Raw genomic sequence first — 27,951 nt, 5'->3', positions numbered from 1 at the left:
AACATATTTATACAAGTGTTTTCAAACAGCCCCACATCAATCCCCCTCCTATCTCTCTTCCCCTCCACATAAGCACACTCCATCCAGAGCTGCCAGGATGCTGTGAGAAAGGCTGGTTTTGCAGGCTCCCAGTCTGTACCAGTCCCAGGTACAGAGCTGGGACTGCTGTGGAGAGGGCTTCCCTTGCTGGTGTTTCCATGCTGTGTTGGCAGGCTCAGGAGATGTGTGTAGGAAGCTCCTCCACAAGCACTCTCAGGGTGAGGTACACCAGTACAGGAGAGCACTGGAGCACATCCTTCTGGAGACTGGCTCCTTCTGTGTCCTTCATGGAATGTGAAATGTGTCCTTGGCATTTGTCTCAGATGAGCTTCACTGACCTGGAGACTGCCTAGCATCCACAGCTCTTGGAGGAGCCAAAAGAAGGTGATGATATCAACCACTCTTTACCCCCAGCAGAGCACAGAGGTCCAAGTGATGCTGTGGACTCTGTCAGAGAGCCAAGCACCAGGCCTGTCTGGTGGTAAATATGGATTTTGATCTTACTGGTTGCAGGTTTTTTTTCCAGCACAATCTTATTTTTCTTTATTTGAAAAACCTGATTTGTCCAGTTCGAAAAATTTTCCTTGGGACAGGATGCTGTTTTATGATCCAAGAGCAACTAGCAGAATGAAGCAGAAAACCGGGAAATAGAGATCTCTGAATCTGGTTTTCCTCCAAGGACTTCCAAGCTCACACTTCAGGAAATAGGTTCCAGAAATCAGTAAATCCCAGTTTTAGGAACTATAGGTGACAAACAATTACACAAGGACTACAGACAGATGCCATTTAAAAGGGACTGGCTGGATGTCAGTCAGTGGGGCATGAGAAGCTGTACTGTGCATCCCTTTTCTTTCCTGGGTTTTATTCCTCTCTCTCTTCCCCTTGTCCTCCACTGTTACTACTACTGCTACTACTACTACTACTACTATTATTATTATTATTATTATTAATTATAGCAGTAGTAGTGTTATTTTACTTTATTTCCATTATTAAACTGTTCTTATCTCAATTGATGAGTTTTACCTCCTTCTGATTCTCCTCCACACCACAGCAGGGAGTGGGGAGAGAGTGAGCAGCAAGAGTGAGCTGCATGGTATTGTATTTGCTGGGAATGCCCTGAAGAAGGCAGGAATGATGAATCTGACTCCATGTTCTCAGAAGGCTAATTTATTACTTTATAATACTATATTATATCAAAGAATACTATACTATACTAAAGAATACAGAAAGGGTACTTACTAAATGCTAAAAGATAATAATAATGAAAACTCGTGACTCTTTCCAGGGTCTCAACACAGCTTGGCCCTGATTGGCCAAAGAGTCAAAACAACTCACATCAGAATCCAATGAAGCAATCACTTGTGGGTAAACAATCTCCAAACACATTCCACATGTGAGCACAACACAGGAGAAGCAAATGAGATAAGAACTGTTTTCTTTTTCTCTGAGGCTTCTCAGCTTCCCAGGAGAAAAATCCTGGGTGAAGGAATTTTTTCAAAGATTGTGAATGCCACAGCATGGTACTTAGTTACTGCCTAGGTTAACACATCTGTTCTAGGCTCTGCACCACAGGATGTTACTTGTGAGCTCCAGTTATTCAAGTGAATAACACTATCACAAGCTGACATACAGCAGGGGAGCTGCCCTCTGCTCTGCTCTGACCGACCTGCTATAGCATGTCCACTGAAAAAAAATAAGATTTTGTTACTATTAGCACCTTAGGACACCCTAGGGTTACCAAGACACCCTGTCCTGCAGAGAACACCTGGTGGCATCCTCAGTTCTGGTTTGCAAACTCATCTGCAATACTCGGTCCCTGGTGAAGGGTGGGTTAATCCTGCCAGTGAGATGCAGGCTCCTGAGGGCTCTTTGGGGACTCCCTGGCAGGCATCTCTTGGCATGCTCTGGCTCCATGTGGAGGCAGGAGAAGAGGTCTGGAGCACTCCCTGCTCTAGTTGAGTCCCACAGAGTCCCTCCCTCTGTGCTAGGACTCAGCCTTGCTTGGAAGGACCCAACACCAGGCTGAGGTCCCTTGTCCCTGCTTCAGAGGCAGCCAAACAGGGCCTGGATAGAGAAGTTTGCTGGTAGATAAAGTGACACACTTCTCTGGAGACATTAATTCATTTCACTGTGGGTGTGTGCAAATGTGCTCTGCAGTTGGTGACCATATCTGTATATTCACAGACATGGTTTAATTAATCCTCTTATGGACAGAACCTACCATGGCATTAAGAGAGCAAATATTTTTAGCCTGTATAAGAAGTCAGTCCTGCCCACTCACATTAAATCCTTTAGAAGGCAACTTATCTACTGCAGGTTAGCTAGGATGACACAGGAAAGTAAGGTTTAGATTATAGTAATTAAAACTTCTTGGGTAAAGGAAGTCTTGTGCAAAGGGACAAGAATAATTGATGACTTCACCTTTTAAAGAAAAGGAACAACTATTTTGCAATGTGCCAGTCCCCCTCCCTGCCCTCAGGGCAGAGGTCCTACGGCTTTTGATTGTGACTTTTATAAAGGTGTGAAAATAAGCCACATTAACTGCTGAGTTCCCATGGCTGACACTGATAGAACCAAATTGAAAGGACTAAGGCAGAAAAAGCCTTGAAATAGGCAGGATTTTATATAAGAATTATGAACAGCATCTCTCACCTCCTTTTGTTTGTCAGACAGATTTGTGCCTCTTCAAAATCATTAGGACAACTGCACATGTGAATTTTTAATAACTGTGGAAGCTTTAGAAAAAAATGAAAAGGAAAAGTGAGTTGCTGTTTGCCCCTTCTCAAAGAAATTGCAAAATCCAATAGAATGTCTGCTGCTGATTTGCCTCTATATTCACAATTTAGGTATAGAAAAGCCATGTAAGAACACACGAGTGTTCTTTCCTGACTACAAATAATGCTTTTAATGATCTTTCATGACTTTTAGAACCAGAATAAATTCTTACCCTGAAGTCCATATTTTGTATCCCCTACTCAGCCAAGTTCTATTTTCTGGAAGAAGAAGCTCTAGCATTGCATGTGAGTGTAGGGAAAGTGTTTAGAAGGGTGGGCAGAGGGAGGGACAGTCTTGCAAATACCTGGAGGAACACTGAGCCATGGCAGATACTGTGCTGAAAATCTGTTGGAGGAGCAGTATTCAGAAACTCATCTAAATTGAGATTGGTTTTTACTCTTTCAATTGCAAGAAACTTTCTTTAAAGCCTTTTATGACCACTTCCTTACAGGGGGCATGTACACAGCTCTTGGTGAGAAAATTGCTTTCTGAACATATAATATTTCTTTGGGTTAGAAATTCAAGCAAGTATTGGGATAATGGACAAATTGAACTGATGCTTTTATAAGAAAAGGATATCACTTATGACACTTAACTCACTCTATCAAGGAAATTGCTGTTAATGTTTTGGCATATTTAGTTTTTTGCTGTTATTATGAAATGGAGGAAAACTATTTTTATGCATGACTGATCAGGATAAAGTCAATTTTGACTTAAACCAATGTGCTGTGCAACTTAAACACTTTGAATGAGGACAAAACCCAATATGAGGGCATACAAGAAGAGGCAGAGAGAACCATTTTCCTTTCCATTTTCCTTGCCTTTGGAACAGGTAATGTATTTCCAGTTGAAAGTAGAAGGCAGAGTATCCTAGCTCATGTCTGTAAGCATTCATATCAATCTGCCTCATACACAGTGGCCAGTCTTAGGGGGCTTTTTGAAGCCCTCTTTGTTTTGTCTTTGCCATGCCATCCACTCTCTAGCCACAGAATTTTGCTCCAACTGAGATGGGAATCAGAGGAAGTGTCAGAGGAAAGGTGCACCTAAAGTTCTCTTCTGCCTCACTGAAGGTGCCTGTCCCTTCCTGACAGGCTTCAGTTTCACCTCAGAAACTTCTCTGGATCACCCCTGTCCCTGCCTGCGTTCACTCTGTGGCCACCCCTTTCCAGCAGCCTCAACTGTGCTAAAGCAGGGGAGGATGTGGGAGTATTGGCTCATTGCCATCAAAGGGTTCAAGGAAACAAGTCTGGGGAAAGACACGGGCACCTGCACCTCAGTGCACCTTTCCATCTGCTTCTTGCATGCCCTGGGGACATCCTCCCTGCCCCCTCCATGAGCACAGATCAGCTGAGAGCTGAGTTGGTGAGGCAGCCTCTGAGGCAGGGACCAGAGCCTTTCCAGGTCAGACTCACAGCATGACAGAGGTAAGAGCAGAGAATCCCCTCAGGGAAAGGGAGAATGGCTCAACAGGCACCTTTATTGTACATGTGCTGCTTTGTTGGATGGTGATGCTTCCTGTCAGCATTGTGCTTATAAAGGGTCTCTCATTCCAAACCCAATCTCTTCTTCTTAGGAACATTGTCTGTCCTAATAAGAGAGAACTCATCTCCTTAAACCCACTTCTTTTTAAATCTGTAGCCCATCATGGCTGCAGCAATTCCTTTGCTATTTGTTTGCATTCTGCTGAATTGCAGTAGATTTAAACTCTCAGTTGCTAAAAATTAAGTCCTTCCTCAATATTGATGGGATTACTTCTGGATGGTCCTGGAAAAATATCCCGGAGTGTCTCTGACTAAAGATCTGCCACCATTATCTTCTGCAGTTTTCGTATTATAAAACTGTGCAGTCAAGGCAACCCTTGTGTAGGCTGCATGGTCACTTTAATTGCTTCTAAAAATTTAATTACTATTATTTTTCAGAAAGAGAAAATCCACATTTCAGTACCCATTTTGAACAGCCACTGTGAGATGGATCATTTAATTGTGTTCAATATCAGCTGAGTTATAAAATACATGAGAAAAAGACTTTGAAAATGTCAGGGATTCACTAATGGAAATTAAAACAATATGCATCTCTAGTTAGTGCTGAGTGAAATATCAAACATCTGCTGCAGGCTATTATAGAGGGGAAGCCAAATGAGAAAAGCAAATGTGTAGTCTCAGCTGCAGGGGCTGGAAGGAGACAGCAGGTAAATGCCATTTGGAGGCATCCCTCATCACTCCACATTGCTCCTTGGAAAGCCAAGAGCTTTTCTGATGGACTCTGCATCTCCTGAGCAGAGGGTATGCAGAGCAGGGAATTGGCAAATGGGCTGGAGATCCTGGCGAAGGGACCTGGCTGGGGGGAACAGAGAAAAACAGGCAGCAGAGAGTGATGGTTACATGTGCAGTGATCAGATGAGGAGGCAAGAGGGATCCCAGGTTGATTCAATTTGCTTTCCAATGTGCAAATTAATTAGTTGATTGGGAGAGAAGAAAGGCTCGGTAGAGGTGCTTGAAGACAGGGCAGTCAGTGGGAAACAGATGCTTCCTAAGGAAGGGCTCTGAGTCTGGCAGTCTCTAATCTGGGCACTGAGGAGTACTTAAGCACAATCCCATCAAAATTAATTTCTTTTCCTGGTGATTATTGTTCAGGGCTCAAGGGTTTATATCCTGTTGTTTAGCTCCTGCCACTAATTAAGGGCATCTCTTCAGTGTGAGGTACTCTGGAAACAGAGTAGGTACAGGTCCAGATACAGATACAGATGAGGAATTCCAGCATTCCTTTGGCCAAGTGCTTTAAGATTCAGGGTACCCACTCCATTCATTGAGATTTTAGGGCATGGCTCAGGTCCAGAAGCAGATGGATTATGAGGATGTCCATACTCAACAGAGCTTACACACACTGCAAACACAGGGCTTCCACATTTACTCTTTTTATATTTTCATACTGCAGGCTCTAATACATGCAGTCCTGTAGAGAGACAGTAACTATGGAGATAAAAGCAATGGGAGTTACCTAAAACCCCTGGAGGTGCAGCAGGCCCAGGAAGTGTGTTAAACTGCTTGGAAAATCCTCTTCTAGCCCAGGCCTACTTGGCATGGTGAGCACATGCACTTACAAAATGTCACAGTTTCACACCAGCCACTTCCAAGAACCTGCATTCTCCCCGGGGCCCTGCAATTTTAAAACACTTGAAAGGTATTTCTATTGTGTTTGTCCTCTCCATTTTCACATCAAGGGAGCCTGTCAGCAATTTGCTGTGGGGATGGGTCCTGTACAGAAACACTAGAAAATCACCTGCCATCTTTGTCAGCTCAATGCATAACAACCCCTCAGGCCAAGCCCAGCTTGATGGTTTTTGCTCTCAGAGCTGTAGCTTGGGCACCTAAAGATGTGTGTCTATAGGGTGGCTTTAGGGTGGCTGTAGGGTGTCTGCAGATGGCTGTAGGTGGCTATAGGGTGACTGCAGGCAGTTGTAGGTGTCTATAGGGTGTCTATAGGGTAGCTCTAGGTGGCTGTAGGTGGCCATAGGGTGTCTATAGGGTGTCTATAGGGTGGCTGTAGGTGTCTATATAGGGTGTCTGCAGGTGGCTGTAGGTGTCTATAGAGCGTCTATAGAGTGACTGCAGGCAGCTGTAGGTGTCTATAGGGTATCTATAGGGTGACTTTAGGTGGCTATAGGTGGCTATAGGGTGTCTGCAGGTGTCTGTAGGTGGCTATAGGGTATCTACAAGGTGGCTTTCTGTGGCTGTAGGTGGCTATAGGGTGTCTATAGGGTGGCTGTAGGTGTCTATAGGGTGTCTGCAGGTGGCTGTAGGTGCTGGTTGCACCACCTCAACATTCAGCTTTTCCCATTCAGGCAACAGCAAACTAGGCAGGAACCCATACAGCAATTTTGTCTCCTGGGAATGTGCAAACTGGCTTTATAAACCATAGCTCTGACCCAGAATTTTTCTAAGGGCCCGTTCATTGTAGCTGAAAGTGTTCCAGAAATAAAGCCAGGTTTTTTAGTGAGATAGTGATGTAAGACTAGAAAATTCCTGCCCTTTTGTTCCTCTGTGGAGGAGGACTAACTTGAACCTTAGTGATACCATCTATTTTGTTGTCTTATGGAAAAGTACAGCAGACAGCTCCAGGTTTAAACTTGCTCTATTCCCATCTTTGAATCACTCAGATTTTGAAAGGATTCTTTCCAAGTAACAAGCTTCATGTTACTATAGGGAAAATGTTAAGAGAGTGCCCATGAAGTAGTGTTCAAAAAGAGTTTTATGAATCTATAACAGTCATGTTAAAGAACCTTACAAATACCAAAGTTCGTGGGCAAAATAAAAGCATTTTTTTGGTTTCTTTAACAAAAGGGTAATCACATTAAGATTCACAGCAGGCCTTCTATTCCTTTAGGTTTTTCTGTGAAGGCATGCTGAATTAAAAGATCAATGATGGTGCCATTGGCACATAATTTGCAAACGCTTTGTAAGATGTTTCTTGCATTTTTTGTAAGTATTTTTGCATGACCCATGTACTCAATGTGGGTGAGTTGTGGGAAGGGAAGGAGTATGACAACTCTATAATCTTCACACAAAAATAAGAGTAATAGGCCAAAACTAGTTATTCATAACTTGAGAAGGGCAAGAAGAACTTATTTACACTTTACAAGACTGATTCATTGTTTCTTGTTTCCTGAAAAATGTCTTGCTGAAATTCTTGCTTCAATCATGATATTTCTACTGTGTTCTGATCCTGAATTTAAAAAAAGAAATTAAAATCTGCACATGCTAACATGGTGTAATTTTGCTGGATATCATGTTTACTTGCTGCCTTTCTCTGCCCTGACTTTTATGTGCCTTACAGATAACCAGACCCTGGAAGAGTGTCTATGCAAGTATCCCAAAACATTAGTCAAATTCCAGAAGACCAACACTGGTCACAGTTATGTTTTATCAACTTCAGATAAACATTAAAATAACTAGCAAGTTTCCAGTTCTCTCTCATTAACTCTGCCCTGACAGAAGATAGACTGTCAGCTCCATCATTTGGAGAACATCCATGTGTGCCATGCACACTTCCCAAAAACGAAACCTGGTTAATTACAATTTAATGGCGTGACTAACCTGACTCAACAGAGTAGCCAGTAATTTTCAACATTAACTGAGAAGAACTCTCTCTCTGTCACCTATTTAACCATAATTAGCTGACATGATTTTTAGTTCCTCAGAAGAGTCAGTCAAGCAAAGCTTTGCATTAGCTAGTTTGATTTTTGGCTCCGCAAAGGAAAACTGATGTCTAATCAAGAAAACACATACAAAGTGTTTATCTCATTTATCTTGTGCATGTTATAAGGCTTCAAACTGACACATTCATTTGAGACCACACTAATCAGCACACTATTGCCTATGTGAAAATGTGCAACATGTTTGAATGTCAATGAAGGCAAAGAAAGACCTTGTATATACTGCAACTTTGAGAGTGCCAGTTTCTGGAGTAAAGACACCTGTAAAAAGGTGCCTTTATTTCTGAAACATTGCCAACAACAATTAACAGGGCCCTTCAAAAAATTCTGGCTCAGACCTGTGGTATACAGAAGCCAGTTTGCACATTCCCAGGAGACAAGACTGTTGTACAGTGTTGTACCTCTTGTACAGGTTGCTTGTGTAGTTTAACACAGCCTCAAACTGAAAAATTAAAAGCTGAATGCTGAGGTGGTGCAGCCAGCACCTACAGCCACCTAAAGCCACCCTATAGACACACATCTTTAGGTGCCCAAGCTGCAAATCCGTCTTGTTTTGAGAGCAAGAACAATGGAGCTGGGCTTGGCCTGAGGGGTTGTTATGCATTGAGCTGACAAAGATGGCAGGTGATTTTCTAGTGTTTCTGTACAGGACCCATCCCGACAGCAAATTGCTGACAGGCTCCCTTGATGTGAAAATGGAGAGGACAAACACAATAGAAATACCTTTCAAGTGTTTTAAAATTGCAGGGCCCTGGGGAGAATGCAGGTTCTTGGAAGTGGCTGGTGTGAAACTGTGACATTTTGTAAGTGCATGTGCTCACCATGCCAAGTAGGCCTGGGCTAGAAGAGGATTTTCCAAGCAGTTTAACACACTTCCTGGGCCTGCTGCACCTCCAGGGAAGAAGAGTTTTACAGGATCGTGGCTTATAAACACCTGGTCATTCACTCTGAGTGATGGAAAAAAGGGTGAATTGTGTGAGAGGTGAATCTTGTTTGCCCTCCTGATTGATTTATATGCACATGGTGGAGTCAGTGTGTGTTCCTGCTACCTGAATACTCTTTACACCCTGAGAACACAGGACAGTTCCTCAGTCTGCTAAGCATTAAACTTCATTTTGGTAGAGAGCAGAAGCCCTTTGAGGATGGCTCAGGAATTTTACCGTGCTCAGGCAGCTTGGGAGTGGCCAAATTGTCTTGTCACATGTGTCACAGTTCCCGTGTCTCCAAGGTCTGGTGGTTTCCATGTCCCCATCCCTCTGTGTCTCAGTGCAAGGAGTATGAAGTGCAGCAAGATTTTCTTCTAGCTCAGAGATCATTATCCATAAATGCAGCATTTGAAAGGGAAGGAGCCAGCTGGAGGCTGGGGAAGGTTAAACAGCGTTTCTTCATCTGTGGTGCTGCTAAGACACAAAATATGCTTAGGGGTTTTAGCATGTTCTTGTATTGGCCATATATAGATTAAAAGGGATTCAAGCTCTTTGTATCTGCTTTTGGCAGGGAAATTTCATGTTTTACATGGAAAATATAATGGTTTGAAATTTCATATTCAAATGCAACTGTGAATTAAAAATTACTTATTGAAAACATGTAAAATAATAATGTAGGGAAAACTGAAGTTACTTCCACTTTTCAGAAGTAACCTTGCTGGCTTTGTTAGAATCTGTTGTGTTGGATGCTGAGCCCTGATCCTCTGTCCAAGCCCAGCCATGTTTCACTTTGGAGTGTGTGAGCTGTGAAGCTGAAGTCCTGCAGTGCAGCTGGGCACTGACTCGAGGATTCAATGAGTGTTTATGTGAGACTCTGTGTTGCTGGAGTCTTCAGCTGATTCCCATCTGCTGCAGATCAGGGGCTTCCTGGGGATGCTTCATGAGGCAGGTTACCATAGCACCAGGCTCCTCAGATGTAGCATTATCTTGTTTCACTTGTCTGAGCAGGACAAAAGAAGTGATGTGTATATTATGTTGCATTTCTCAAAGTAGTCATCTCTAGTCTTGCACAAAACAAAAATCATGGACATTGTGCCATTGCTTAAGGATAGAAATTGAGAGAGGAGGATCTGCCATTACTTGTAAGTGAAGATGAGTTTAGAAATGACATTGGCATTGATCGAAAGGCAACTTCAGTGAGCCAGAAAATGTAAGATCAGGTAAAGAAGCTACACCAGATTCTTACAAATTGCAGTTAAGACATCTTTTCACACATGTGATTTCTGTCAGGCTCACAGGAGTTAAGGGAAAAATTTCTGCTGTGCTGGAACCCAGTGAAGAAAGAAAAAAAATCTTCTGCCTGGCAGAAGAAATATCTGTGACCGTAAGGTCACTGAAAAATACAAATAAGTTTTGAAAATAGCCCTGTTTTGGAACTTCTCATATTCTACCCCAGATTTGTGACCAATGACTACTTTTAGAAAGATGGTGTTCATATTCTTAACAAATTGCTGACATTCCCATTTTGTGATACAGTTGAACTGTCCAGAAAAAAGCAATGATTTCACATTATATATATATGTATATAAAAAATAAATGTTCCTGTATAGGTTACAAGTGGTATAAATGTTCATCACTACCCCTCATATGTTTTATATTAGGGGATCAAAATCATATCATCCTGACTCCTTTTTTTTCTTCTCTTGAATTTCATTTTGATTTTAATGCAGTGCATCTTAAACCCCACCAAAACCAACCAGCCATAGAATCTGATGGTTTCAGTGTTGCTGTTTTGAGCATACTAATACACAAATCTGTGTAGCCAATAGATCGAGGACAGCTGGAGGCCAGGCTGGTGGCAGGGACCACTGTAACGCAGGTCACTGATCAAAGGTCCTTGCAGGAGACCTGGCTGACCATGACCTGTGTATGACACAGCCCAAACTGGGCTGGAGACTGGTCAGGGAAACCAGTCCCCTCATCCCCAGAGCCCCCAAGGACCAAAGATATCTTCATTTTCCCTACCACAGTTGCTACTGACCTTGTTTAAGAAGAGGCTTTATTAAACAAACACTCTCAAAAGAATGGGCCAACATTTCAGCTGCAACTGAATGTTAGGAAGCAACGCTTCATTTGAACTTTTCTGCAGTAATCATTATTTCTGCAGTCATCAAAGCCAAGTAACAATGATATATGAACAGCAGGTTAAGCCTTTGTCTCCTTAGAGAATCTAAGAAAGGCTTGTCACGGTTTGCTGTGGTCTCTCTAGCTGATTAAACAAAGCCTTCCTAGTGTGGGTTCTGAAACTTAAAAAAAAAATCTTAAAATAATTCACTGAAAGAATAATGAATACATTGTTAATTGCAGCATGACTATATTTGCTACAATTACACCAAGAAGGATTATCATTCAAATGCAAAATAGGAGGCATGTATAACTGCAGAGTCATGACATATTGTGCATATCATGGCCCAAGCAACTGAATAGTATTTGACATTTGTCTGCCCATATCTTTATCTCTTTCCCTTTGCTTGTGCTCCTGTTTTATCATATACCAGCTCTTCCTTTCAGTGTCTAGGATGAATCATCAGTGCAGAAAAATACTGATGTTGTCTTGATTTCTGTAGCAAAATACTCCTTATCTAGGAACAAACTGTATGACAATGAATGCAACATCTAAGGATGTATTATATTTCTAAATATTATATATAAGCATATGTGTGGGAGGTAGCTTTGAAATTTAGACTACTCCATCAGAACAAAAAATTCTGAGTAATGCTAAATGCATTCATGACATTTATTTTTTTTCTTTTGTCTTTCTTTTTCTCGTTTGTTTTGTTATCACTGTTTTTATCCTGCAGGGAAATTACTACTGAGGAACTGACTTCCATCTTGGTTGCAAAATTGATTATGTTCTACCCTTGGAACCATTTAAATTAGTTGTGCTGGGGGCCTGAAATAAAATGTTATTATAGCAGAAGAAATCCTCAAGACTTCATGTCCTAAGCTAATAACAAATCCTGTCAAATAAAGCCTATCCAACCCTTTTAGTCTAAACAAATACTCCAGTTACAGTTTCAGAAAACATTTGCCATTTGAGCAAAATTGGTTTGGTTTTTAGGATATTTTTAAGCAAAAATAGGGACCAGCAAGGTTCCTTTCAAAAGGCAAAATCAATGGAATAAATGACATTAACATGTGCAACTGCAGTTTGGTGCATACGACAGTATTAAACATTTTTGCAATAAAAAGCCATCGGCCTGGAACAGCTCAGCTTTCTAAGCTGATAACATTTCAGTGAGAAAATAACTTTAATAATCCCCCTGAACATCATATGCATGCACAAATTATTAGATTAGACTGTCCTAGTTATTTGGTTATTACAAGGCTTCTGCAGGAATCACACCCAAGCCACAGGAAAACACCGATTTAAAAACTCCAAAGTCTAAAGATAGCATAATTACCAGAGGAAAATCAGTTATTAAATAATAATATTTAAAATAAATGGCAGTATTGAAAGGCTTTTCCAAAATGTGTTTTAATAATAAGTTTGTCTCTGTTAAGCCTTGGAGATAAATAGACAAACCAGTATAAAAACCAGGAACTTGTCTTCCAATTAAAACACTGTTCACAGCAGGAAGGGGGACAGAGTGAATCAGGGAACCCTATGGCTTTGTAGTTTCTGAATCAAACCCCAAGTTAATTTAATTAGATTCTTCTCCCCTATATTTCTATCTTCCCCTTCCTCCCCCCTTTCAATGTCTGACCTGTTTTTTCAAATCGATTTGGCCAGCAGGTATCCTTTTCATAATTCCCTCTTCAGTGGGCAGAAATGGATACTTCCAGAGAGCCAATTCATCCCTATGGCAAATCAACACCTAAAGAGGATGGATTGAAGTCTTCCCTGGAGCTCCCTGTCTGTTCAGATGGTGAGCTGAATCCTCCCCCCATCACTCACATGGCTGAGGACCTTTCCTCAGACAGCAGCTTGAACAGAGAGCAAATAACTTCCCAATCAAATAAAGTGTTTCTCCATTCTAGCCAGTGAGTGACAATATACAAGAGGCAACTAGGGCATAGCTCTTTTTCTCCTCTTCATTGAAGCAAAAGTCAGGAATTTTGCTTTCTTTTCTGTGCAGAACAATTCCCATTTGAGCTTTAAAACCCCTTCTCTTCCCATCCTTGCTTACAGCCTACTATTCATATTGTGGAAGGTAGAAGAGATGAACCAATATCTTATTAGTCTTGGAAAGGCATTTAAGGTGTATTTCCCTCTTCCTTGATGAGTGCCAGTGCCACAGATTTTCCAAGAGAAAGATTGGCATGATTTTGTTTTTGCTATTCCTGCAGTTACTGTGGCATTTCTTTAAAGGGCCCAAGGCTGTCAGGATGTGCTAGGTGGACTCTGAATAAACTCCTGTGCACAGTCCTTAGATGTTCCTATTGTAGCTCTCAAATCATGTTTGACACAGGTTGGAGCTAGATACCTCCCTGCACATAGAAGAGGGGATTCTGGGCATGAGCAGAACTCAGCTGCCCGGGAAGTGTTGAAGTCAAACAGTGAAGGACCTGCTGAACTTGGGTTAAGCAGCAGCTGAATAAGGGCTTGGATCTTTTCTGTATCTGTGATCAAAGGGACTGGATAGAGAGGAAAGATGAAACAAACACTTCCCTCCAGTTAATTTTTATCCCTTTGTACAGCTACTGGGTGAAAAAGAAAAGAGTAAATACTTGTGAGAACTGGATTGCTAAGGCCAAGAGGGGAACATTGCTTGAGTCGAGTTGAAAGAAGGAACATACTATGATACAGCAAATTACTTTACAGGCCATTGGACCTAATGCAGTCATGAGAATTCACCTGCCCTGTAAAAGTGGATTGTTTTCCTCAGGAAAGAGATTGCGAGGTTTTATTGTAGCAATGGAAAATCAGTGCCAACACACCTGCTTCATGGCAACACCGGTGCCAAGAGGAATATTGACTTTCTGCCTGTCTAAAGATATACTGAGGAGTACTCAAAAAATAACAGCCTTCAGATAAGAATGCAGAGAGCTTCCCAAGAGCTCAGCAGATCCTCTGTGGAGACCATTCTGTGCAGCAATGGCTGCTGCCAAACGTGCAGAGCTGCTCTGACAGTATTCACTAAGGATAGGAAGCTTTTGCTTGAGGATGCTTTGTGCACCCCTTCCTCTGGTAAAAGCACATTAATATTGACCGAATGGCACTGATGGATTTTGATGGGATGTGCATGAAAAGGAATGGGGTGAGCAAATTTGTTGGAGAACCAGGCTCTGCTTGTGGCTTTTTCTAAGCTCTTCTGCAGTTAGTTGGCAGCTGGGGATGTTAAACAGATGTGGGTTTGTTAGAAATAGGATCTCTGTCAGCTCTGTTCCTTTGCTCCCCTCCCACCTTAACACCACTTAGGGTAATTTGTACCTGGCACATGACCTGTGTGAGTAGGACTGAGTGGCTGTGATGCCCTTCCTCCTGGCTGCCCTCACAGTTCAGACTGGGGCTGGGCTGCTCTGGCACACAAAGCATGTCAAAAAAGCAGCCTTTAAATTTTAATTTCCGTACTTTAAAGTGTTTTTGTGTAGGAGTTTTCTGCACTTAAGCTTCCTGATAGGCAATCGATCAAAGTCATGGCTGCTGAAATAACTTTAGGTTAAAGGTATGCTTTAGGCAGAGTAAGTGCTGCAAAATTGACAAATATGTTTGCAACATAAACATTGTATTGACAACTTAAGCAAAAATTTCTCTTGCAGCTGCATATGCTGAAACATCTCCCTTGCCCTCCCCTCACCTTACCCATGAGTATGGCCTGCTCTGAAAAAACCTAAATCTGTTTTAATTTCTCTTCACTGCTTTTTATTATGTCCAAAACCAAGCTGACAGCAGCAGCCAAGAAGGAGTGGGCACTATTATTGCACATTTTTTCCCTGCCTATCTCTCATTCTTCTCCTGTTGTGTCTGACAGTGACACAGATATGCATTTTTTGCAAAATGCCATTTGTAGAATGTTAATGTTGCAGAGTCTTAGGAAAATTCTTCAGGGTTTAGGCAGTTCTGTGGAACAGTCAGCACTGTGGATTTGGGAAGGATGATCAGAACTCTAAAACATGGATTAAGATTTCATTCAGAGCTCTGCCACTGGCTCCTCCTGAAAACCTGGGCAATGTACTTACCATACACACACCTTAATTTCCCTATTTGTAAAATGGAGCTCAGACTATTTTCCTACATTGCACATACTCATTGAGAAGCAGGCAGATTATGTTCTTTAAGACTCGTCATTAAGATCTTTCAGAGGAAAGAGGCAGAGAAATACTCCTTTTTTGAAATACTTGTAATTTGAAATACTCCTTAGTCTTTGAGTCTCATTAGAGGCAATCTACTCTCTGCTAACTTGTGATGTTCTATGCAAAACAGTTCTCTAATTTTCTTTTGTTTGTTTAATTTTCTATCTCCACCATAATTGTAACTGATTAAATGTCATTTCATGTAAGAAACACGTAACAGGGTTCACCAGCCAGGCAAGTACTTCCCCATAGCTCTAACATGATGGAGTAAGTGTAAATGAAATTTCTGACATCTATTAATAACTTATCGAACTGAAAGAGAGCTCTTAAATATAATATGAAGTGTGTCTCTTTGTATTTCTAGCCATGTGTGACTCTCCTCAGAAACTTGACAGTGGAGTTAGAGTTATTAAGAGGTAGGATTTTTCAAAAGATGGTTTATTTATACTGAATGTGAATACTGGGTAACATGGCAATACAATCCAGGCTTCTGTCCAGGACCAGCAGACTCTTCTTTTGATCTAAAAGGAGTCAAATCTGTGCAATATGTGCTGAGTCATAATGGAAATGGAGGTTGTAATGACCGCGTGGATATAAATGATGTAGGTGTGAATTCCTACATCTAAGTTAGTAGCAGGAACATTGCATTCTTACAATGCTGTAAGAATATTTAGTGCTGGGAAGAAACCTGGTGGTGAGCTACTATTACCCTAGACTTACCAGTAAGGCAAATGCCCACAGAATGATTCAGGAAAGACACATGTTCATTTCCAGTTAAGCAGATAGAATTCCTGGCTTAGGCAGTTCATTAAAATCTCCTGAAAGAGTAATAGTTTGACCCTGATCTTCATGACTTAAAATTCTGACCAATGTGTTTTCTGAGATTCCTTAGAACTTTAGGAGAGAGAGAGACTGGGGGTGGGGTGGGGGGTAACATGACTCACTTCAAAGCTTTGTTCTTCCCCAGCTACTTGTGGAACTGACAGGGGGAAAGCTATATAGGTTGTTATTTATATGTAGGCTGTTTTCTTCTCTTGCGTAGGCTGACTCGGGTTTGCAGCTTCTTTTAAGTTACACGAGTCAGCTGAGCATGCCAGAATTGCCTGAGAGTCAGAACAACTGTTCCATTTTTCCTTCCTCTCCCACCTCTGACACGTGCTGTGCCCAGCCTGGGGAGCTTGGGCTCATGCAGTGACTGTGCCAGGTGTCCCCAAAATGGAGGGACAGCAGAAAACTGCTCTGGGGCACCAGGTCTGTGACTTTGCAAGAGGGACAATCCCAAGCCAGAGCTTTGAAATGGATGTCCCTTTACCTTCTTCTCACAATGAGGTGCCACAAGGGATTAAAAGTTTTAGCTGAACTTAAAAATTACCCATGTTTCATCAGAACATGAATAAAACAAGAATTTTTTTTTTAATGAACAAAAGTCAGAGCAACTAGATAAGATTAAGCAGGAGTGCAAGAGTTCATGCACAGCTCTTCTCTCACTTACTGTGTCCTCAATTACAGCCATCCCAGTGATTTTAAGTGGCAGAAAACTCAGTTTGGTCCCCTCTGGGCTTTCAGGAAATTATTTTGATCATCATCTCTGAGAGTTTCTCAGTGCAGTTTCTCCAGATCCCATATCATTAAGGCTTTTGAGCCTTCTCTGTATGAGTAGGATTAGCACTTCCCCAAGGATGCAGAAGTCTCTCCTCCTTGTAGGTTGTTCAGTCTCATCTATTTACTGTTTTACAGACACAGTATATGACACAAACTAGGAATACACACACACACACACAAAAAGAAGTAAAGGGACTATACTATCAGTTTTAATGCCATTCTTGTAGCAAGAATGTAATCCAACACATCATATGCAAGATCCTTTACATTTGCAAATAGGAATAAGAAAACCAGAAGTTATCTGGTCCTTACTTCCTGCACAGATGAGCAATCTCCACTGTGAAACTTCACTGAGCAGTAGTGATATTCTCAGTAGCTCCCTCCAGGATTGCAAGCTCCCTCCTGGTTGTCTCCAGCCTTTTCATAAGGTGAGCATTCATCTGCCAGTATCATGAAGTCATTCTGGCAGTGAGATTTTGCTTGCCACAGAGCAACAGAGTTCAAGAAGCCTTGAGCAGTGGTATCAGACTGGCATGAAAACCATTCCCTTTCCTTGTGCTACAGTGCTCGGAACCTCGAGGGCCATCCAGCAGCCCGTGTGACACGTGCCTGTGCTGTCCTTCAAAGAGCTCTCCATGCGTGCTCCAGACTGCTTCTGTCCCTGGCACTGAGTGCTGTGGGTGCTGCTGGTGCTCAGTGCTGTGGGGCTCCTTGGAGGAGTCTCTGGCTACTTTAACTACAGCTGCAGACTGCAGAACCAGTGTAGCCACCGTGGCTTTAGAAAAGGGATGAGGAAAAAAGAGCAGCTTGGAGGAGTAAACATTGGCCATCGGGCTAAGCAATCAGATAAATTTCAGAAAAGAATTTTCCTGTTATGAAAGTACAGTACTTTGGCTCAAAGTTAAGTTGAAAAGGGAATGTAGATGTGCTCCATACATGAGAGTGCATGGCTAAAAGGCTTCTGCACAAACATCTATCAGTGAGAAGCGATGGTGTTCTTAGTTATTGGTTTGATTATATATTTGTACTGAGTTCCTAACTATTGTGACTCAAAATGATTCCACTCAGCCTGAGTGAAACGTGTGATGACACTGTTTTGAACAAAGCTCTTGGTATCAGAGTGCTGGAGACAGTTTAACATTACAGCATGAGTCAGAAAGTTCTCGGATTTATAGCTCGGGTGAAAATGAAATTGTGTGAAAAACATGATAACTGCAAACAAAACCTTAGTACAAGACTCTGCTGGAAGGAAAGGTTCAGGATTTGGGACAACCGATTTTTACTCTAAATCAGTAGAGTTTTGTTTTTGTCTTTTGAATCACTGAGGAGACAATTGTGCAGCAGCCCATCAAGTTATTAGCATAATCAAAATCTGCATCAGAAAATGAGCATGAAAGGTGACTCTGTCTCTTCTGTGCTTAAGTAGCCTTGTGAGTCCCTGCAGGTGTTCCTGCTGGTTCCACACAAACACAAAAGGGAGACTGCAATAATGAGTTCCTCTGCAGGTTTTTCCCAAGGGCTGGTCTTCCACAAAGGGATTGAAAGCATAATTTACTTAACAATATCAATTGATCAGACATCTCTGGCTGGAAAAGACAGAGAAATCTTGATTAAGAAGTACTACAGAGAAGAGGATAAAAAGATCACTACATTTCAGAGAATATGAATAGGAAAAACAAGGAAGAAGGTACAGGCCAGTAGTTTCAAAGTGTGCAGGTCTGTGCACCACAAAGCCTGGTGCTGCAGGAGCCCTCAGCCCAGAGTTTTCTCCAAAAGAGGTGGTGCAGGGGCTGCTCTGTAGCTGGTTAGTGGGAACCAAGAGTGGGTCAGGCAGGTGCTTGGTTGGAGGAGTCCATGGGAAAGTATGGTTCACTCAGCTTCCTCCAACATCCCAAGTGAGGTGAAAGACAGAGGTCTGGGCATGCAACCTGTGTTTCACCACAGGCAGTGTTGACCCCAGGTCCTGAGCCCACAGGCTCCAGCTAATTTGGGTGTGTGATAGGTGAATTTACATTAATGCAGCAGTGCCAATCCCTCTAGGATATGGAAACTGATTCAGTTAAATTAAAAAAAGAAATCTTTGCATGAATCTTGCTAAATGCTGCTGTTCATTCCACTTTATCTGAATTCCATTTCCTTTCATCTAACCTGCCCTCTTTACGCCATTTTCTTTCTTTGTGTTTATTAATATTCAGACCATCAATTTCTTTCAACGTACATTCTCACCTTTGCCATATTCTATTATTCCCATTATACATCCTCTTTCAATTCTGCATTTCCTTAAGTGCTTTACTGTACATGAATGTGACTCACTCACACTTACAATTGGAATTGGACCATGTTATCCTGCCAGAGCCTGTTTTCTTTGACATCAGTTCAGCTTCAAGATCTGTTTTTACAGATGTTTATATTTTTAATTTTAAAACTTTTTTTTCAAAGATAGAAAGAGAAGAAATATAAAAAGACAAAAGAATTTTCATAGACTGTATATACAGATCTATTTATGATACCATTATTGTCAGTAACAAATTGCTTAAATTATCCAAATATAAAGCATTTTTTCCCCTTCCAGTTGAGTCAGATAAAAGAAGCAATTCAGAATCCAGAGCCAGAAGATATACTAGATAAGAATGATAAGTGGCTCAGTAATAGTAAGTAACCGATCAAGTAATAGTTGAGAAAGAAGCATGTGGAGTAACTGAGTAATGTAATGACCCACCCATTCTCAGGGGGTTTCTTTTAGTTTAATTTTGTATTTATTATTGATAAGGCAATTTTCTCTGACCAAAGGCTTACTCTGATTTACCCATCTCTAATCTAGAGAGACTGGCAGTCATAAAATGAACAAATGATTTTTCCCACCAGATTACATTGCTGAAAGTCCTAGGAAATCCAGAATTTAGGAGTATGATCTTATGGAAGAATTAGAAAATTACCTCTCTTTTCACAAACAGCAGAGACCAAAAGTGGAGGAAAAGAAGCCATAGGCATCTTTTTATAATTTTAGGGTTTTGTTGTTTGGTTCAGTGCATTGGATCACTTTCAGTGGTTCACTTAGTTGTGATCACAACAGGAAATGCAGCCCAGAGAAGATGTTGTAGAATGTTCCGAAGTCAGGTGAGATTTAACACAATTTTTATGCTATCCAATGAAGAAATAACACCTGAGCCTGTATGTATAGCTGCACATGTTCTTAGCATTGATCACAGTAGCTTCCCTGCCACACTCCACTTCTGTGGTCCTTACCTGCTTTACTTGGATGGAAGAGATTTGTTCCTATTGCTACAAAAATGAAATCCTGACTTCTTATTTGATAACAGTCATGCACTGAGTCAGTTAACTCTTCAAAGGTCAGTGAATAATGCAATTTGGTGCAATTCTTCCTAACTGAATGGCAGGGGTAATAACTGAACCTGCATGGCTGTGGCTGAGCTAAATGAAGATTACTTTTCACCTGAGGCAACTAAAGAACTTTTGGATCTACAAACAAAAAGAGTTTTCTAAAGCTGAGTTAACAAAAAAAAAATCAGAAAAGCATAATCATAGCAGGAAAGCTGGCCTTACAGAAGTAGGCATTCTGAGGTGCTCAGATACATACCACATTGAATCCTGATTTCAAGTGAATCTTAAATAGAAACGCTTCTTTGGTCAATATCAGCATTTGACTCTCTTTATGAATTTAATGACAGTGTTCAAAGATCAGGCCAGTGGTTCTTGCTAGCAAACATGTAATCTTTCTCAGTTTTTTTTCTCCTTAGTGATTGTTTTTATCCAAGCTCTCAATCATGGAAAAATTTACCACTTAGAGTCCAAATATTCAAGTGAGCATTTAAGGACATTAAAGAAATATTATCTGTTGATTTCACTGGAAAGGAAGAGCAAAATCTTCTCGCTGTAAACAAGACCCAAGACTGACATTGTCATCTATCTGCAAGGGCTGACAGGATATGTTTTTACCAGTACCTTAATGCAGCCACATATAATTCTCAATTTGCTCTGAGCTCAGCTCATGTGTGGGGGTGTTTCTGTGTGATAAATGTCTTTCAATTACTTAGCAATAAGAAGCTGCTTCCTTGTAGCAGAGACATCAATCCTTATTTGTCAGCTTTGTAAACTGATCTCCATGGCTGCACCAATCTGTTGATTACTTATTTTGGTTCATACACAAGAACCATTAAAAATATTGGTGTTATTTATTTTATTTTGGCCAATATGAACATGCTGTATTTACAAGCCAAATGAAGGGCACTGAGAAGTGCTAAGATGGTAGGGCTGGTGGTAGGTGGTAACCTGTGGTGGCTGTGTGAGCACAGAATCCTAAGGTTTTTGTGGGGTTTTTGTGGGACAGAATATTTCTTCTCCCTTTGACTGTAGAAAGCTTTATTGGAAATCTGGTTGGTTTTCAAGGGAAAAAACAATACTTAATCAAAATGTTTTAAGTGCATATTCAAGACCAATTTCTTGAAGACAGAAGAAGACCAAACATACAAAATGAAACCAAGGAAAAGAGCAAAGCTGTGCAGATACAAGTGATGAGAAGCTGATGTTTGGTGTGCAGGTTTATTCCTGAGACAGCTCAGGCACATTCTGTGGGTGTTGCTGGCTTCTCTGAAGCCTGACCAAATGGTGCTGCCTCTGCCCATGGCATTGGGTGGTGTCAGGGCCTCTTGGTCTCCAACACTCCTGCAGAGCATGCACTTGTTGGCCAGCTCAGCCATGATCTTTTCACCAAGAGGGCAGAGAGACACAGCCAGGCTGAAGAGTTGCAAGAGGCACAAATTGCTATTTACACATAGCGTTAAAGATGTGTCTGAGCTGGTGGGAGAGGTGTCCCCAGACTGTTCCTCCCCAGTGTTTTTCAGGATCAGGGCAGTGAGAAAAGTCAGCAGTGTCCTGGTACATGCCAAAGTCATAATAAATAATGAGTAGAGAAAATTTCAGTTTTCCCCTCTCGTTTTTCTTTAGTTTCAATCTGTTTCCACTGGGGGCTAGGGCTCTGCTCAATCTTAGTTCCACTCTACCATGGTTTACAAGGCATGAACTAAACACAATTCTTAGATGGGGCCACCAGAACCTCCAGTTTCCAAATAATTTAGCATTTCAGTTCTATACTTTGTTAACTATTTCTGCAGTGGTCTGAGTGGGGCTTGAACTCCTGAGATATGAGACATTTCCAGACATTATTGTCATCTTAGAGGCGTTACAACAAGCAGTTGACTATCAAATTGTAAAAGCGGGGTTTTGACCCTGGTTATAATTTCATTTAGTGTTACTTGGTGCTCACTGACAGAGGTCAGCCTGTCCCTGCATCATCAATGCACAAGAAAATCTCACAGTTTGCTCCCAAGCTGAGCACGAGCACCATTTTCTGTCCAAATCACAAGCCTTCATTTTCTCAGCTGTAACCTGTTCTGTTAGAAAAAGTGCCTTAAGCTATCACTCAGACTTCTTTTTCTTTGTCTGCAAAATAGCCCTACTATTTTTAGAGAAACTGAGGGCCTTTGAATCACAGAATCACAAAATGGGTAAGATTGGAAAGGACCACAGTGGGTCATCTGGTCCAAGCTCCCTGCTCAAACAGGATGAAGTGGAAATGCTGCATCCTGTCTTAAATTTACTCTACAGAAAGAATGAATTCTCACAAATAGGAAAGACAAAGCAACTACACCATATGATTGCACAAAATGAAACATGATGAGTATGCCAATACTTCATATGGCCTTGGGAAAAAAGCCTAAGCAGTACTGGCTTCACCGATCTGCAAACTGATTTGTATTCATGGTATTATGTTTTTCAAAGGTGGAAATACACCACTTGGGAAGGAAGATCAAAATGTGTCAATAGACTCTGCCCATGCTAAAAAAAGGAATATTTTATTGCTTTTCTAAAGTGGCTTTACCTGGAAGACAGGTTTACTCCTTTTTTTTTTTTTTTTTTTTTTTTTGTAATTCCTGCAGTTTCTTGGACTCCAGCCCCACTCTGAAGTTGGGGAGCATCTTGCTTTCTCTCTTCAGTGGGAATTGGATAGAGCTGGCACAGAGGTAGCTGCGACCACTCACAAACCTGGCCTGTATTTTTGGCATCTTGGCCTGGTTAGCACAACAAAAATAGCCTAGGCCTACTAGTGAATTTTGTTACTTGCCTGTTTGATCACCTCTTCTGGCCCCTGCCCAGGGGGCTCTCTGAACATCTTTGGAAATTCCTTAACTTGCTGATCATCTTCAGAGACTTGAAGAAAATTTCCCTTTATCTTTGAAGGAAAAACAAACCATAAATATTTCCCATACATTTCCTGGCTTGAATGCAGTCAGCATTTATTTCTGCATCAGCAGTGAGTGGGAGGTGTAGCATCTCATGACTTGGCAGAACCAGCAATAGAAATAGAGCAAAAATGTTTGGATGAATAGTTTATTCACTAAAAAAAAAAGGCAATTTTGGGTGGCTGGAACAAGTTGTGAATCCCTGCTGAGCAAGGTGGACACTTTCAAATGGAATCTGAATAATAGAGGGAGGGTAGTACTATTTTTTTCACCCTGTTTAAATTAAACATTTCTTGTTTCTTGTTTTGTTTTGAAAATTGCCCACTTTTCATTTAAAGTAACTTTTTTTTCAGTTTTGATTTAAAATGATACTTTATTCTATTTCCACCTTTCCAGTCTGGAAAATTCTTTGGAACCTTTTTCTCCAAGAGTTTATTTTAATGCATGGGAGAAGTTAATTTCAAATTGTAAGATTTCATGGTAGCTGAAAATTTTATTCTTTAAAAAACCTTGACTAGAATATGGCATTGTGTAAAAACAGAGGTTTGTGGCTTCATATCACAAGTAAAAGCTATTTTTTCATAAGATTCTACCTACCAAAATAAGTGGATATATGTTTTTTAACACAAACTGAGTACCTTCCACTGCATGTGGAAAGTATTTTCACTGTGTAGAACGCTGGGAGTGGATGGCTGTGTCTTTATTTCCATTTTGCATTAGTTTGACAGAATCAGAGAGTTAAAGCAGTTCCCTGGCTTCTCATGAGACTGGCATTGTAGCAAAAACAGAGCTCACATTTGGGTTGATTCAAAAATGTCAACAAATGACAGCTGCTGAGCTGCAGAACCCGTGGCCATGTTTTCCCCTGGATTCTCTCCACAAAGGCGTTCTTCATTCTGGTGGTGACACACGAGAGCTCTGGGAGAGTCACGGTGACAAAATAAAAACAGTTTGAGAAGTGGAAGGTTTAATCCCCTCAAGTCCTTCACCAACAGTGTAATTCTCCTTGTACTTTCATTTCCAGGAACTTCACTGGGGCCAGTGATGCTACAGCAGGGTGTGGAGAACAAGCTGGTCTTTTTTTATCCAGAGGGTATGGCCAAATAACAAATGAGGAAAATTATGAAGGGAAAGAAGCAGCTTTGTCACATTAACTATACTTAGCCTTACCATACTTGGCTCTTGATGCAGACAGCTCTAATTTGGAAAAAGTTCCCTCATTAGCTGGCCCTAAAACATTTACAAAGCATCTGAATAATTGATACAATTTATGGTTTTATTGGTGGGAGCCATTAAATCCCCTCCTCCCAAACAGCATTAGGGAGGAAGCTTGGCAACATGCAGTAAAAAATGGAGCAGCTATTTAAAGAAAGTAAAGGACAAGAAAATCTTATTGAGCTTTCTGAACATGATAACACTGAACAAGGCAGAGTTTCCAAATATCCACTTCTAAAAGTATTTTATAGTAAATGGAGCCAGTGTACTGTCAATGTTACAGGCTTTTCAGTGGAAGTTTTACAAGGTCTGCCTTTGAAACAACCCCACTTATTTTTTATTTTATGCATGCTAACTTAATAATGTCAGCTTGGAATTTGTATTGCTGCTGGATTCTGTGCTGCATGTGAAATTATGGGAAAGGTGGCAAATGCTTAGGTAACAGTCTCTATTACGTAAGGCTCATGTGGGGTCATTTCTGTTATTCTGCTCTGCTCTGATTAGTTTTACATCAAGGTACTGGCTAACAGAAATAAATCATAGGCTTTATCTAGCCAAAGTAAGTGTGTATCAAATATACATGTATACCTGAAATAGCCTTCCAAAACTCCAGTCTTGGTCAAAAATGAGAGACTGGCATTTTTAAGGTACAGTTTATTTGACTATAGTGTAGATATCTATGTTCCACTTAGAAGAATTTTGTCCTAAAATTGCTTGTTTCTTAACATCAATTGAAAAAAATCCTCCACAGTGCTTTTTAAGTTAGGTGAGAAGAAACCTCCAACAAAAAATCAGTCTGCACTGTGCTACCTGTACTCAGCAGTGAGTATGGAGCATGAAGCATGGACATGGCAGTTAAGGAAGCTGGAGAGAGAGTACTGTCTGATGAGTCATTATCAAAGCCGATGCTATAAGCCTTCAAGTTGAACAAACATAGGAGTTTTAATGCTTTACTATGATCTGGGGGAAAACCCCCTAGCTGATAATGTTGGTTGTGAGTTTGATGGAAGAACCTGCCTGAGCAATGGATGTGTCTAGGTTTTCATGATTTACTCAGTTTGCAGACTCCAGCTTCTATGAGCATGTCAGAAAATTCCATAGGTTTTTAGGCTTTAAGCAGCACAATTCTGTGCTGTTCCTCAGTATAAACTGAGGATTCATAGGTAAACTAAATAAATTAATTTGAAAACAAAGGTGCCAGCTTTTACTCATTGCAGGATTTCACCTTTTATTTATTTTTAACATGGTGCTGGAAGCAATTGCTTTCTGTTTTCTCATTTAAGGCTGTGCCATGGTGTGGCCCTGGCCAAACAATAGAACAAGCTATGTATCTGCCAAGGATATCATGATTCTCTGATTCCAGCCCAGCGGGCTGGAGTTAAAATAATCCAGCTGGCTCAGCAGCTATGGGGATGCCATTTATGGTAGCACAGTATAAGTGGCAGGACGACTAACTCAGGGCTTCCTTTGTCATCTTGCCTTCCCTGCTTTAGGCCCACCAGGACAGGATTTGTACAGTCAGAAATGCTGATTCTTCTGACTTCAGCTCCTTGTATTGTGCTGTCTCTGACAGCACAGTCCAGCTGTTTATTCATGTTTAATACATCTCCTAAGGCCATTTGTAAAGGAAACAAACTGCCCCTTCAAGGAAAGCAGCAAACAACCTAATCTCAGCTGCATTTTACACAAATTACAGTGACTTGATTCCTACTGTGCCTCAGCCTGTGGCACAGAGTGTCTGGGACACTGTTGAGTTTTCTCTGGTTTTCACAGCTGCTCAGTAAAGATGTAACTTGTACAATTTTTTATGTGTGGGGGAGTGAGCTGCATACCTGCTGTGTATCTAATTGGAAAGCACAGATTCATGGTGTCACCTCAGCCTGCTACATGGCAGCCTGTGTGAGCTGCATGGTGGGCATTGCCACATGGAGCTGCACTATTGCTGCTGAAAGGCATGTTCCTCTGATGCAGGCTGAATAACAGTGCTTGGCTCCTCTAAAATGTCGTTCTCAGTGTTCAGGATTTGCAGGATGAAGCTCTGTATCCTTTCTGTTGTGCTTTAAATGGCAGTTCCTCTGCTCATATTGCTTACTGAAGCACATAGTGCAGTATATTCCATTTGACATTAACAAAAGCTCTTTTATGGACTTTGAAAAATGATGCAATTCAAGCACATGGCAAATAGGAGCAAAACCTATTTGCACCTAGAGGTGCAATTTACACCTAGAGGTGTGATTCCTTCCATCACAGAATGGTTGTCCAGCCAAAGAGTGAGGTCATTTTGTATGCAAAGGATAGAAGTGGAGCTTTCCAATGTGGAGGTTTGGTCTCCTTAACATGTGTCAGGAACAAAATATCCTTTTCTGCTGCCTTTTCAGACCACTATATGTTTTAGCTGCAATGAAATGTTTTGCCTGCAGGTTATTATCTAAATGTTTATAATATTTTGGGGTTTAGGTACAATCCATTTTGCCTATCTTGATTCATCTCTATGGGGGTGCCATGGGTCTCCGTCAAACTGAGGTGACCTTGAGTATCTGAGGCATCTCCAAGGCACTGGTTAATGTGAGATACTGAAGATTTGTTCTCTGCTGAATTAGCAAATGGATGCTCGGTACCTAATGTGTCAATTTGCGATGCTGTTATTTAGACAACTATGTAAAGCCTCGTGTGCCTCTCCTACAGAGGTGTTCTAAGCTCCTCCTTACAGACATGAAGAAGAAGAAACTCTATTTGGGTGTTATTAATCTCATTGTAGAGAAGACATGTAAAACAGTTCAAATGCCTTGCATCCTAGATATGCCCATTGTTCTTCATTCCTTGATTTATTTATGTCAAAGTAATTTATGCAACTAGCTCACATGTACATTGTAGACATTAAGTCAGATCATTGTAATTCCACTCAGGAGGTAATACCTGATAAACAAAAGAGACAACCTGCTGTTACCTAATCATAAGATCTCTGCTTAAAAACTGTAAGACTACAAAGAAAGGCAGAGACCAAACACCTATGGAGAATGTGCCTTTGATATGCATAGTGTGTAGCTCATTAATTGGCTACTGTTTGGTCCAGTGTGGGTAATATGATAAACATCTTGTGACATTGCAGTGCTGTAATATATCTGATTTTATTGTGGACCAGTCAATTCAAATCAGAATAGATTTTTACTAGAACAGAGGCAGCTGGTATTTGGGTATTTTTAGTAGATAATATCTATGAAGATTTATTTTTCTTATAGAGATGTTGGGTAAAGGTCTCAAGCAACTAGGATGGAATATTTAATTGTAAAGTTGTATCAGCCCATACAATAGAATACCCTGAGTTTACTTTGAGGTTGTGGATACCAAATATAGCTAATTAAGCATTATGGTAACTGGTTCATAAAAATTTAAAAAGGTGAAACCTATAAACTTCCTACAATTGTTTTTTAGGTTTTTTATCATATTTTATATTTGTATTCTTTTTTCCAAACTTTGTGACTCTAAGAACACTGATCTTTCTCTAAAGGCAATAGCTCATTTGTGTATTCTTTGTGGGCACTCATTTCCATTAATAGTGGAATTATGTATTTTTAATCAGCCAATGAATTTACAAATCAAAACACAGAACAAGAAAAACCCACCT

At 40.9% G+C, this 27,951-nt stretch overlaps 1 protein-coding gene across 8 annotated transcripts in view; it reads left to right on the top strand.

Annotated features, from left to right (window-relative positions):
- GLRA2 (glycine receptor alpha 2) overlaps positions 1-27,951 on the top strand; it is a 121,513-nt gene that overhangs the window by 64,462 nt on the left and 29,100 nt on the right. The gene's annotated exons all lie outside the window — the stretch shown is intronic.

Source organism: Agelaius tricolor, unplaced genomic scaffold (assembly GCF_023055355.1).
Source record: "Agelaius tricolor isolate 1412-34295 unplaced genomic scaffold, bAgeTri1.0.p SCAF_7, whole genome shotgun sequence".
Lineage (NCBI taxonomy): Eukaryota > Metazoa > Chordata > Aves > Passeriformes > Icteridae > Agelaius > Agelaius tricolor.
Note: the sequence above shows the minus strand (reverse complement) of the source record. Positions and strands in the feature narration are given on the sequence as shown.